Source organism: Pteropus vampyrus, unplaced genomic scaffold (genome assembly GCF_000151845.1).
Source record: "Pteropus vampyrus isolate Shadow unplaced genomic scaffold, Pvam_2.0 Scaffold208, whole genome shotgun sequence".
In the NCBI taxonomy this organism is placed as follows: domain Eukaryota; kingdom Metazoa; phylum Chordata; class Mammalia; order Chiroptera; family Pteropodidae; genus Pteropus; species Pteropus vampyrus.
The window spans coordinates 3,570,009-3,584,096 of record NW_011888989.1 but is presented as its reverse complement, the minus strand read 5'-3'; the positions used below and the strand labels follow the sequence as shown (position 1 = coordinate 3,584,096).

At 35.9% G+C, this 14,088-nt stretch overlaps 1 protein-coding gene and 1 pseudogene across 4 annotated transcripts in view; both read right to left on the bottom strand.

Annotated features, from left to right (window-relative positions):
- The window catches only part of SRPK2 (SRSF protein kinase 2), a 192,335-nt gene that overhangs the window by 137,924 nt on the left and 40,323 nt on the right, over positions 1 to 14,088 (bottom strand). The window contains exon 1 of one of the 4 annotated variants that reach the window (XM_023537992.1): positions 2,021 to 2,035. The exons of the other annotated variants lie outside the window; for them this stretch is intronic. The gene's annotated coding sequence lies outside the window, so the exon portion shown is untranslated. Of the gene's footprint in view, positions 1 to 2,020; positions 2,036 to 14,088 lie in introns of those variants that run through there. 4 annotated transcript variants of the gene reach the window in all.
- LOC111747031 lies at positions 12,613 to 12,731 on the bottom strand (annotated as a pseudogene).

The following is a 14,088-nucleotide window of genomic DNA, read 5'->3' as shown; positions in this document are numbered from 1 at the left end:
ATACTGCCATTTGTTACCACATGGATGGATCTTGAAGACACTATAAAGAGTAAAACAAGCCAGACACAAAACATACATTGTATGATTTCCTTTTACATGATGTGTCCAGGAACAGGGAAATTATACAGAGACAGAAATTAGATCAAGGGGCTGAGAGGAAGGAGAATGGGGAGAGGCGGCTAACATACCTGTTTCCCTTTAGGATGATGAAAATGTTCGGGAATTAGATAATGGTGATGTTTTTACAACATTATAAATATGCTTAAAACCACTGAGTTGTACACTTTAAAATGGTTTTTTAAAAGGGAATTTATGCGAATTTTATTTCAGTTTAAAAAAAAAAAAAAAAGATTGCAGAGCTAGCATGTGACTGAGTCAGGATGAGAGCCCAGGCGGCCTAGCTTCCAAAGCCTAGCTCCGCAGCTATGCTGCACGTCCTGCAAGGAGGAAGTGATTGGTCCACCTGCGGAAAGAAAATGGTGAGAGAGGTTTGGGGGCTCATTTACAAGGGGTAAGAGGATTTTGCCAAGTGAAGAAATATCCCACTCTAAACAGGAATATGGCACAAGCAAAGCTACAAAGAACCGTACTGTGTAGGCCATCCGAGCTGCTGGTGACTGCAGCAGTGAAGTAGGTACTGGTTGAAGCAAGAGATACTGGCAGGAGAGGCCTGTTCCAAACACCTTATGTGCCACACAAAGAAGTCCTGGTTTTACATAGGGTAGAAATATAAGCGACTGAACAGCCAAAACTAAGAGAGATTCAGCAGGCAAATACGATTTAAAATCAAAATTTTAAAACCCTGATTCAAGCAGGAGAGGAAATATTAAAACTTCAAGGAGCTATTTATAAGACTCATCAATTTTCCACAATTCATTTTGTGTCTGCACGCCCACATAGTACCCCCTCGGGAACTTTGCCAATTATCACTTCTCACATTTGTTGTAAATTCTAAAATTCTCACCTCAACCCCATCAGTCACTCATGATTTCTATAAAAATCGTTAACGTCAGCAAGAAAATAGTAAAGTCTACTTCCAAGGCTTTTGTTGCTTTACAAAATGTTATGAAGTACCACAAATACGTTAGCAAAACGGACTGAGGCCCCTTTATTCTTGCCTTGCTGTCTGTGAGATTTCCTACCAATTACATGAACATGAAATCTGAACTAGTTCTCCATTTTCATATGCAAGAATCAACATACCGGGGTACCCTAAACATATCAAGGACACAAAAAAACTTAGCTTTGTTACATCAAAGTGGCCTTGAAGCAATATTCCAGAGTACAAGTTCTTTATACTTACCATCTTTAGTACTGAGTTGCTGATTTCTGGACGCTTAGAAAAGTATTTTGAACATGAAATAATGCCTGAAGATTAAGACACTGGGAATAATAATTGTAATAAACTGCAAGAGCAATAATAATAAGAGTTAACATTTCATACCAATTACAATGTGTCAGACACTCTTCTATTTGCTTTACATATAATCCTTAATACTCTCAGATCCCTGTAAGATAAATACTATCATTATCTTCATTTTACAGATAGGAAAATTGAGGTACAAAAAAGGCTAAGTGACTTGCCATGGTTCATAGAGCTAGTACAGTGGAGGGAGAATCCGAACCTAGATTAATACATGTAGAGTTCTGGGCCCTCAACTACTATGCTCTATGTGTGTCTGATATAGAATATTCTCTAATTTTTCATAATAAAAAACTTCAATACTAACTTGTATTAATATTTTTGACAGTTATAACACAATCCCACAAATATAATCCTATTCAGACTTCATGTTTATAATCTTGCTGTCTCCTACCCTAAAAATAATCTCTTCCTCTCCGTCAATCTTAAAACAATCATTTTTATACCTATACACTTTCTTAAGTATTTGGAGGGATAAAAAAATCATTGAGTGTCCAAAATAAATTGAATTATTCTGCTATATCTGACTACATTTTATGGTGTAAGTTAAGTACAGGACCAGTTAGTACCGGTTGTAATATAGGCAATCTAAGAAAGTTTCAGGATGTATCTCTCTTGTATTTAATTTTCGTCTTCATGCCAAGGGCCATTTGTACTGATTTGCACAACTACTAAATCATTCTCTTGGGGTGATAACACCTAAAATGTCCTAGAGGTAATTCTGATGTACAAGCCAGTACTGAGATTCCTTGGTTTTACACTTGGCCCCTGTCCTCCCGACATAATTAAGCGACAATATTACAAATACACAATTTATTTCACAAGCACAATTAGCCAGTCATGCCAAACAATATTCTATTTATTGACTTCAATATAGGGAATGCTAGTTGTTATAATCCAGCAAGTTCACTGTTCCAAAACTAAGCTAGAAAAACACTCGCGTGTATCCTAGCAGAATCACACAAAGGTACTCATCATAACACTACATGCAATGCAAGTAACGGATAACAACCCGATTGTTAAATCAACTATGGCACATTTATCATACACAGCATTTGAAAAAAAATGAGGTAGATCTACATGTTCTGAATGAGCTCTAAAACTAAGAGAAAAGTGTGGCTTGCATAATACGCAAAAATATACTACTTTTGTTATATATGTTTTCATAGATATACATGTATGTGCACATAAGTATATACACATGCATATGCAAATGAAAAATAAAGTAGAAAAGAATATATTCTGAAATCACTGGGAAAAGGTCTTCCTTACTTCTGGAGATGAGTCGTAGAACGAAGAATGGTGATCAGAGGAATTTTATCTTTATCTGAACTTGAATTTTTTATAGGTATTACTTGTGTAATTAAAAATAATTTTCTCAAATAATGTAAAGTGTTGCCAAAGGACACTCCTTTTTGTGGCTACGCGGCTTTCAAATGGACATTGCAAAAGGACTGCTATCGCACCATTATAAACAGCCTGCAAGATGCCAATTTTCACTTTCAAACTAAATTCACAGTTTAATCAAGGTCAAAGGAGTGTTCTGTTGGAATTTTTGAGAGTGGGAAAAAAGAACAAATAAATTCTTCTGACACTGTTCTAGCATAAGAAAGAGAGTTTCATGGAGATTGTAAAATTGTCATTTAAATTGAGCTTTAAAAACTAAATTCAGTCTGTCCCTTCCAATTCCATAATAAGCAGACTCTTAAAATAAAATAAAATTGCTGAAACAAATTGGTGAACAAAAAAAAATAGAACCTCTCTAAAAATACAGGTTATTAATTTAGCAACCCCAAAATGTTCAAGTCTCAACTAATGGATGGACTGTGCTTATGAAAAACATGTGACTGCTGTAGAGACAGAGAATAGATAGAATAGAGTTTAAGATAAAAACTTAGAGGAAGAGCCATCTGAATATTAGGGGTTTTTGTTAGACCATGCCAAGGAGAAGGCTGTGTGCTTAAGAAGCTACAGTCAAATGCCAGGGCAATTACATAGCAAGAAACAACTCCCACAAAAGAACCACAGCAATAAAGAGGTGAGTGTAAAATGTCTCAAGAAGTAAGAGTTTTCAGAAATTCTAGTCTTGCTTAAAAAAAAAAAAAAAAAAAAACTTCCTTTCATTCATGTCATTATCTATTTTAATAACAAAATGGCTCCTCAATTTATACTGAAATATACTAGCCAATGTATTTTAACTCATCTGAAGTACTAGACTTTTTTCTTCTTCTAAAGCCTAACTCTGAAATTTTGACTGGGACTACAAGAAAGTGGTACAGAAGGAAGGAGGATGTTATTTGGACTGATATAATCCTATTTCTTGAGTTAGAGAGTATTCTAACTCAGATGTTCATTTTATTCTTTAAACTTATACTCACATTTCATGTATTATAGGCATGAAAGATTTCATGATTTTTAAATGTTTTAAACCAGAAGAATAACAGAAAGAGATGCCAGGACAAAAGTGAACATTGTTTATAATTAAACGCTTGCCTAGTCGCCTCCTAGTATTTCCAATGCTCTCACAGCATGGTCTCTTCCTCATTTCCTCTTCTGAAATACAGGTAACCTCAGCTACCACGGCTTCAAGGAATAAGTGATTCTGGACAGCTGTGTTCGTGATAGTTGAAAGATTAGCTATCTTAACTTAATTGAGTCATTCTGGATTAAATCCTTCATGTTTGATTAGAAGTAACTTAAGCATAATATAAAGTTTCTTGGCTACCTCAAAGCCTTTTATTACAGGCACTACTCCAATATTCTCAGGGCCTCTGAACGGTGGTAGCTGAAGGTCTGCTTCTGCACCAAAAGCTCCAGATTAGGACAGTGCTTTTGGCTGGTATAGTTTTCCTATTTTGTCTCTTAGTCAACCATACAACATTATATGTGTGCGCTTCTAACTGGCTCACTCTAACCTGCTGAGAAAACAATATAGTAGGTAGTTTCGCACACTACACAGTTTCCCTTAAACTACAACACCTGAATGTTTATGAGTCCTACACTAACGCTAATGTAGAGTTCTAGAACCACTCTCTTTTGAGGGTCCCACTGCCACGGTTCCTCTGCTTCTCTTTCATCTGCTTCATTCTTTCCCAAGGGTTTTTTAACAAGCACCTTCAAAATACTGACAATCAGCTTTGTGCTGAAAGCACTTCTCTGTATAAAAAGCACAATTTTTCAAAAGTAAAATAGTACACAGACAGCAAACAAGATGATGTTTTGATTTATAGCATTCAGTCCTCTAAATTTACCAAGGTTTCCAAATCTCAATTTATAACTACATTCCCAGCTTCTAACTTAAGAGATACATTTAGTTTGGTCTCTCATTTCTTAAAGAACCAAAACAGTTTTGCATCTCTGAACATAAAAAAAGGGTATGCTGTAACAACTTATTTCCAATTAGTTTATATAGGAGACTTTAGAAGAGGGATTCTAAATGTATCAAGCGTATTTACTAAAAATCAAATATGCAATGAAGTGTAAGAGGAATTACAGGGAAATGAGAGGGGAAAAAATATTATGTAATAAGTCTACTCACTAGAACTAAAAAAAATCTAGTCCCAGGAAGTGAAAGGAGAAAGAGCATCATAGACAATCTATCTTTAAACATTTAAGGAAGGCTAACGAGGCAATTCACAAACAGAATAACAACAACAATAATAGCAGCTAACACTGATACTGAGCTCACTATATAATACCCTGTTGTGGAGGCTTTCCATTTATTAGCTGATTTAATCAAACACCCTCCATGGAACTGGTATTATAATTATCACCCCTTGATTTTTGATGAGGAAACAGAGATACAGATAAGTTAAATAATTCTGCTCCAGGTCACACAGCTTGTAAATGGAAGAGCTAGAAGACAAACCCAGGCAACCTGGCTCCAGAAGTCACTACTACATGCTGCTTCTCATAATACTCAAAATGGGTTCATAATAACATTTGTGGTGGGGTTCAAGTGTCATAAACTAATTTTTAAAGATGTAGAAACTAAGACTACTTAATGAGCCCCTGACCTACCCACTGGACAATATTCTAGGGAGTCATCAGGAACAATAACTCGTGGGTGTGACAAAACTGTCTAAATGAAACCAATTTTATTTCAGAAAAAAATAACAGCAAATGGACTGTTAGAAATAGCATATCAATTGCCAATCAGAGATCTTAAGTTTCAGAGTTCAATAATATACTGACATGATAAAGTGATGTGGCTGAGCTCCATAACCTGCTGGAAATGTATGCCACATTTTCCTTTATCATAAACTGTGCTTAATGTTGTCTTATTCAACATTTGCAAAATTTTCAAAACCCACTGGCTTTCCCTAATGCAGGGACCCTCTCATCCATAATATGTGTGGAACATACTACAGCCTACGGACCTTGGCTGTGCACTTCCAGAAAAGACTAAACATACAGACGTCTAAACTACAATCACCTGAAAGGCCTTCTGAGATTAGATTATCACATTCCGGCAAACTGCTTCCCCAAACCTGCAGTTTTATCAAGCTTAAACAGAGTTAACAAAACCTTTGCTGAATCATCAATATCAATTATTTCTGTTTTCGCTTTTAGTTAAATTATCATTTACATACTATAAAATTCACCCTTTACTGTTCAGTTCTGCCAGTGTTCTATGCAACACACAGACCGTTGTGGAATCACCCAAAAACAACATACAGAAGTGTTCCACTGACCAAAACGATTCCAAGCCACTCTACAGTCAAGCTTTCCCTCACCCCAGCTCACAGAAACTGCTGATCTGTTTTCTGTCCCTATAATCTTGCCTTTTCCTTTACAGATGCAAATGTACAGTCTGTATGCTTACCAGTCTGGCTTCTTTCACTTAGCACAATACATTTTAGATTCAACCATCTGACACATGGTAATTAGTACATTTATTTTTATTGCTGAGCAGTATTCCACTGTATAGATGTATCACAGTTTATTCATTCACCAGTTGAGAGAAATTTAAATGGTTCCCATTTGGGGCAATTGAAAAAAAAAAAAAAAGCTGCTATGAAAGTAAAGATTTTATACGAACATTAGTTTTTGTTTCATTTGGGTAAAGGCCAGGAGTGGGTTATGTGATACAGTGTGTGCGTGTGAGAGGCAGTGGCTCCATGTCCTCATCAGCACTTGGTATAGTCAGTTTCTTTTTAACCATTCTAAAAGGAATGTAGAGGTATCTCATGGTTTAATTTATATTTCCCTAATGACTGACAAAATGGACTGGGCTTATTTGCCATCTATATATTTTCTTAAGTGAACTATCAGTTCTGCACATTTTTAATTAGTGTCTTTTCTTATTATTGAGTTCTTTATATATTAAGGATAAAAGTCCTTTATCAGATATATGATTAGCAAATATTTTCTACCAGTTTATGGCTCCTCTTTTTATCTTTTTTTTTTTTTAAGTGTTTGCTGTTGGGTTTTCATTTGGCTGGTTGTGTTCCTCTTTTCAACTTAAGAGTGTCTTTCAAAGAGAAGATTTTAATGGAAATTCAATTTATCTTTATTTTGTTTAAATGGATCGTGCTTTTGGTAGCATACCTAAAAAATCTTTGCCTAACTCAAGTCACAAATATTTTCTCCTAATGTTTTCTTATAGTAGTTTGTAGTTTTACATTTAAATCTATGATTCATTTTAATTTCTGTATATTGTGCAATTACTTTTTTTACATCTTTCTTTTTAATTTTTCAATTACAATTGATATTCAATATAATATTCAATATAATATTGAATACAATATAATATTGATACAATTGACATTCAATATAATATTCAATATAATATTGAATGTCAATTGTAATTGAAAAATTAAAAAGATTTTTAAAAGAAATTAAAAAGTTTCAGATGTATATCAATTACTTTTTATTTTTGTTGCTTGATTCAATGTTCCAGCCCTGATCACAGTATTTACTTGACAAATGTTCTCTGAGCACCTGTATCTGCACTAAGGATCAGAGAGGAAGAGGACGCAGACTAATACAGGAAATGGTGACATACGTAACTCACTAAAATACAAGGTGTTGTGTAGAAACAAAGTCCAAGCACAATGGCAGAAGAGACTCAGCAGCTAACGGATAGGAGGGGTGGTATTTACACTGAGCAACAGTTCACTGGGCAGAGAATAACATTCTAGGAAGAGGAGATACAAGCAATATACAAAGATGTGAAAGAATAAGGCTTGTTCAGAAAACGGGGGTGGAGGGGTTTCTTCTTGACCACTCTGTATTCATGGCAGACACTTCCACATGCTAGCTTTTTTTGGCAGGATGTTTTAGGGGATTAAAAACCCACTAAACATGTAAGCAACAAAATTTAATCCAGTCACTACTACAGTATAATGGCCTTCAGTACAGTGTGCTCAGAATAAGCTGCCAAGCCCCAGCCAAGCAGAAGTCACCCTTGGTCCACCCACAACTGACTCCACGCCAACCTAGCAGGCCAGCAGAGCTCAGCACCCCCAAAAGAGCCTGCCTCCCCTACAAGGCCTTCACTTGCCCTCCATCACACCGATCTCTCACCACAAAGAAACCCAGCAACAGCACCCAATCAGCTTGAACTGCTTGCCCACCTTCCCAGAATTTGTTCAGCTCAGTTAGCGCAGGTCACCCATGTCACCAGCACCACTAATCGGCTCTAACTTCCCAGCCGCCTCCCCCTAACCCTTAGAGACCTGTCCCCAGTGCCCACTGGAACTTAAGAATCATCAGCAAGTCCTTACGTCCTCTACCAGCCTCTTAAAGGACTGCTTCTTGTCCTAACCTGACTGGCTGCCTTTGAGGACGGGACTTCTCCTGCAGGCCCTGGAAACTGAGGCCCCTGCTCCATTCACGCACACCCTTCATTCTGCAGGATCTGCATAGAGATGGGGCCACTATTCTCATTGTCCACAGTTTCGCTTTTCCATTCTTAGACTGATAAGAAGGTTCAACAGGTAGAAGAGCCCAATCCTTCAAAGTAAAAGTTCCCCATAACCTTTTCAACTAAAGGATTCATCCCATCTCAATGTTGCGAACAGCATTTTTTTATCTACCTAATTTTTTAAATGAAATATTTGCCATATAGCCCATAGATAGAATGCAGAATAAAACCTGTTTTAAGAATTCTGCATTTATTAGCCTTTTTGAAAAAGATATTGGTGAGCTACCTTTTCAGAAATTAAGGATAAGGGATAATGAACCTTAAGTCAACTGCTGTTTGAATAAAACTGTATCTATATTCATAACAGCAAAGCTTTACATTTGTTATCTGGAGAACAAACACTTTATTTAACTGAAACACTAATATTTTCTTCTATCATATCCTTAACTTTGAAGAAAACCTACCCCACCTGCCCCACACCCCAAATCACACACCTATAGCTTCTAGCCTGAGGGAGTAGTCCAATGACTGGCAGCTTGCTAAAGAATCGCAGATTCTTAAGAGCTGAAGGAGACCCCAGAAATCATCTGATCCTGTCTATCACTTATATTTACAAAGATACATCTTTCCTCAACTCCCACTCTGGCTACAAGCCCTTAATGGCAAGGTCTTCCTCTCTCTTCTCCTAGGAACTCAAACACAATGTCCTTGATACAAAAGGCACTCGATAAAAGTTGCTATAAAATTAACAAGTAATTCTGAGTTATCATTCTTTCTGACTCTTGTAGCATCTGACAAAGAGTACATTCTTCTCCTCTGGCTCTCCTTCCTCCCTCCGCAACCTAAATATCAAGCATCTTCTCTCAATAATCTCCATAATCCTAAAAGCTTCAAGGAGAATGTGAGATATTGCTACTCCACTGGACTTAAAGTAACAGACCTGGGTCCAATCCCAAAACCCTGTTAGTTTTGTAAACTGTGGGAAAAATAACGAAATCTGTTAAGCCTATTTTCTGATCTTTAAATTTTAAGATTTAGTGTTAATTATATTTTATAATTTTTTCTATTTAACTAAATCTTAATGTTTCTGATATTAAGGCCTACCCAAAAAATCAGAACCTAAAAGAACACTACAGCTAACATAGCTATTTCTAGTTAAGGAAAATTAGTACGTTTTAATTACCTTAAAGAAAAATTTTTAAAAGAGAAACTTTAAAAAATCAGAAATATTAACCTTTTGTTATGTTGTACCATGGGCACAGGAATAATGGTCTTTTCATCCCACAAGAAGCATAAGCCATTTTGATACAATGCCTTCCAGGAATTGTAAGTCACCAAAACGGCTTAGCTTAATACAATCATAAATTTTTAAAGATGACAAGATGGATGGATTGTATGTATGTCTATCATGTAATCCTTCATATAAATATTTCTTTTCACTGAGCTTTGCAGAGTTTGTGTGTGGCATAGAGTTTACTGTGAGACTTGCTGATAAGAATCTGGAACACAGTTATTAAATGCTTCCTATCAACAGGAAACTCTTGACTCAGACCAGCCCCCTTTCCCACAAGACCTAATTTCTGGAGCTCTCCACACAGTACAATTTATGTTTACTCTAGAACTATAAGAGGAATACCTAGCCCACAACGAGGGGACATTTTTTAAATGTCCACCAGGGTAGAATAAGAGTGTGTTGGAAGAGTCCTTTATATGTGTGACGAACTGGAGGTGATTAGATTTGAGCTGAATATCTATATGGTCACTGTAAGAGGAATAAGGGGCCAAAGAATATCATCTCCTAAATCAAGACAGTCAAGTAAAAGACTTGCAGTGAGCATGTGCTAGTTCTGGCACACAATCTCAACCAATCAATCTTCTCACCTGTAATAACAGTATTCTGATTTTTATTTGGAGACCCACTCCTCTCCAACACTCACACTTCCAATGAAGCTGCCACCAACACACGCATCTAAAGGAATGCCCATATCACAGTCCCCAGAGAATGAATTCAGTGGCAGATGACCTAAACTACTCTAATCCAAATAAATCTTAGAATACAACACAAACATTTATACAGGCCTAAAATATTTCCAAAATAAAAATGACTACTTCTTCAAGTCACAAGCAGATGAGGATACCATCATAGAGTATTTAACAAATAGAGAAACTCTACGCTTCAAACTAATTTAATGTACAATTTAAAAGACAAAAATATTAGAACACAAATCGTAAACTAAGTATGACTTTTATAGCTACATACCTTACATCATAATTAAGACAAACTAATCTTTCAACATAAATATGACTACAAAGTATAACTAATTTTCAGACACGATTAATGGAAACAAAAGAACAGACACAGGAGGAATGTGTTGTAACTTCTTCATGTGCAACAATCAAGGCCAAAACACTATCGGTTGAGATGAATGCATATATAAGCTCCATGCCAATATAAAATTTAAAATGACCTTACTGAAAAACATTTAACGTTTAATTTTGTGTGGTATTAAATCCACAAGTGAAATATATGAAAATACAGGGGGAAAGCTCTTAATTTTCACATTACTATAAGAAAATTAAAGAAAGTATGAGTGATTCCTTCATGGCAGCATTATATGCCAAAAACATCCTCAAGTTTAGAGTCAGCAAATTGGATTTGAATTTTCACTCCTTGGTATCTCTGATTCCTTAAATTAAGTCTCATCTTCCATAAGTCTATCACCTCATCTATAAAGTGCTGTCAAAGTAATATTTTGATTCATCCAATTGAATGATTATGCAGAAAAATCAGACTGAGCAGTTTCAAACAAATATATGGAAAGTTAGTAAAGATTGTTCCAAACATTTTCACTAAGTGACAGAGCACTGAGAACCTGCTCTGTTGTATCTTTCATGAACAGCTAAAAAAGTAACATTTTGAGAAAATTAGTAGAGCTAATAAAAGTTTTCCTTATGACCTGAAAACATGAAGTTTGCAATGGAAAACTTTGCTGCAGTCCAAACCCAAGAAAACGTCCATATCAAAATCACAAGTGAGGACAATGTTAACTTGTTTATTTGATCTCAATGGCACTGCTAACGTAGAAGCATCCCACAAAGACCCAGAGTCAATTGGGCTCATTGTTCAAGTAGGCTGGACAAAACAAGGAGTTAACTGTGGCTCAGAAACTGGTTTCATCATCCTGAAACGTTCTGGCTCACAGTCTATGAGTCAAAAACAATAAACCAAAAAGCTCTAACAACCCAAACTGCCTATCCAGGTTATTCACCAGATTTGGTACGCAATGACTTTTGGCCAATGCCAAAAACTGATTCTAACATCAAAGGATAAAAATTTATAACCAGTGAATATATTCAAACCCTAAAGGTGTAACAAGACCTTGGGGTACAATGGCAGCATTGTTGGAGTAACTCACCATTTAAAAGCCAGATTCATTTCAACTTGAGCCTGGCAAGTGTATTTATAAAGAAGTCTTACTCAGACCATAAACACTGTATGTAACAAGGCAGAAATGATATGCACGTGTGTGTATTAAAATAAATAGGAATGTCTTGCCAAAATACTTGAGACTGAGTTTGGTCTTAACCCTTCATATCCAGTAGGTAATATCCTAAGTTAGATGACTAATGGTAAGAAAAACTGACAAACTGAAAAAACACAACATTTGGTCTATCTTTTCATTTTAGTATTGTGACTATAGGAATCCAAGAGTAATTATGTACAGAACAATATCCTCTGAGCACTTCGTGGCTGTCCTGGCCTCATCTTACTATTTTAGTAATTACTACATGCCACCTACCAATCCCCAAAGACTAGGAACACCTCTTCGCTAAAAGAAAATTAAAAGCCTTCCTAGACTAGAGATAAATCAGAAAGTATTTGATTTTAAAATCAAACTACCGCCACGTAGCTAAAGAAAATCCCTGACTTACATGCCATCCTAAAAAAAGGTGACCTAATTAAAAAATATAAACTATCACTCAGCCTAGACTCTAGAAGCATCTAGACTGTGACAACGGATAACTCTTGCTCAAAATGCTTTAGGTCAAGTACCTATTTTAATGGATTTCTATGTTCTCTGAGATTCTAAAGCCTTGGATGGAGCGAATATAAAATGTTTACCTAACAAAAATCCTGCTGCTTGTTACCTTGTCAGAGCAGTATACAAAAGACCATGAAAAGGAATATTTAGTTTATTCCAGAGAAATAACTTTATTTTTTTAATTTATTTGTTATATTTTTTAGGTGAGGCAACCTTTGGTTGACCTCACAGATTGCAAGGACCTTGTCAGCTTACAATCTTTTATTTTTTATTTTTTACACCTATAGCACCTGGTCTTCCTAGGTGGTCTCCCATCCAAGTACTAACCAGGCCCAACGCTGCTTAGCTTCCAAGATCAGACAAGATCGGGTTTGTACAGGGTGGCATGGCCGTAGACGAGAAATAACTTTAAAAACAACATTTCTTCCAGATATCATTCTTCTGTTATTTAATTATCTTTTGTATAATCTAGGGGAGAGTGAATGCTGAATTACCCAAAAGGAAGATGATGACACATTGTAGAAAAGAAAAAACCTCATCTACCCTCTTAGGTTCAGGGACTGGAGCATATGAATCAAACTGATAAATGACAGATTAACAGAAGAAAAAGGTTATTTACACATAAAACACATGTACACACTAAAAAATTCCATAATGAGTAACTCAAGGGGATGAGGAGCATGCAGGGCTTACATATCATTTTAAGAAAAGGTGACAAAGTATGAAGAGGCTTAATAAAGTAAAAGGAGTTTGGAACTTCTATGGAGAAGGGTTTGGGAGGACTTGTGAGAAGGTGTCTAGGATATACATGGTAAATAAGGGTTGTTTAGTAGGATTTTTTATGCAGATAAGTCGTTCTCTTCCAGGTATGAGAAAAGTAAGAACTTTTATAAATGATTATTTATGTCCTGCTTTTAGACAGAAAGTAAGAGAGCTAATTACCTTTGGCTCAAAGCAATCTTTATACCAAGTGGCATATTTTGGAGTAGCATACTCTAACGATATGTTTAGGAAGACAACAAAAGAGGGGTACCAAAAATTAGAAGAACGCTTTTTTCTTTAAGATTGATATTTTATGTACTATTGAAATGCATGGGTAACAATGAGAATTCCACTGGCCTTCTTTTCTTGAGTTTGCATTTCAGCACTGTCATTTTTCATTCTGCAGGGCAAGCGCTTTACATTTTTAAAGAACTTAATCGGCCCCTGGTGGGCCCTCTATCTCTGTACTCTCATTTTGTGCCTTTAAATATATTTACCTAAATATACCATAAGTAGTTTCACATCACTAAAGTCATAACTACGAAATTATTATTGCAAAGGACATGTTGCTAGAACCAGACTGTGTAAGTAGAAATTTGTAAATTTAAGAGACCACACACTATATCTTCTGGTCAACTCTTTTAAACCAGGCAAACAACATTCTTTTCAAAGCTCATGAAGGAAAGAGAAGTTTTCTACCCTTAAAAGTAGCAGGATATTACTCTGCCTGAACAAAGAGGGAAAAAAATCATGTAGAAAGACATGCTGGCTAATTGCCGCCCTCTGGTTGGCAAGATGCCACCTTCAACTGGAAAACCATCTGACCGAGACACTCATTTACAAATGTCTTTATCTGCAATCCATTTTAATGTTGTATACATCCCTAACTTAAGGACAGAATAAATTTTAAGAAAATAATGAAAAATGTCATACATCTCAAAACTAAAACAATATCGAAGGAGCATTTATGTAAAAGAAAATAATACCAAGAA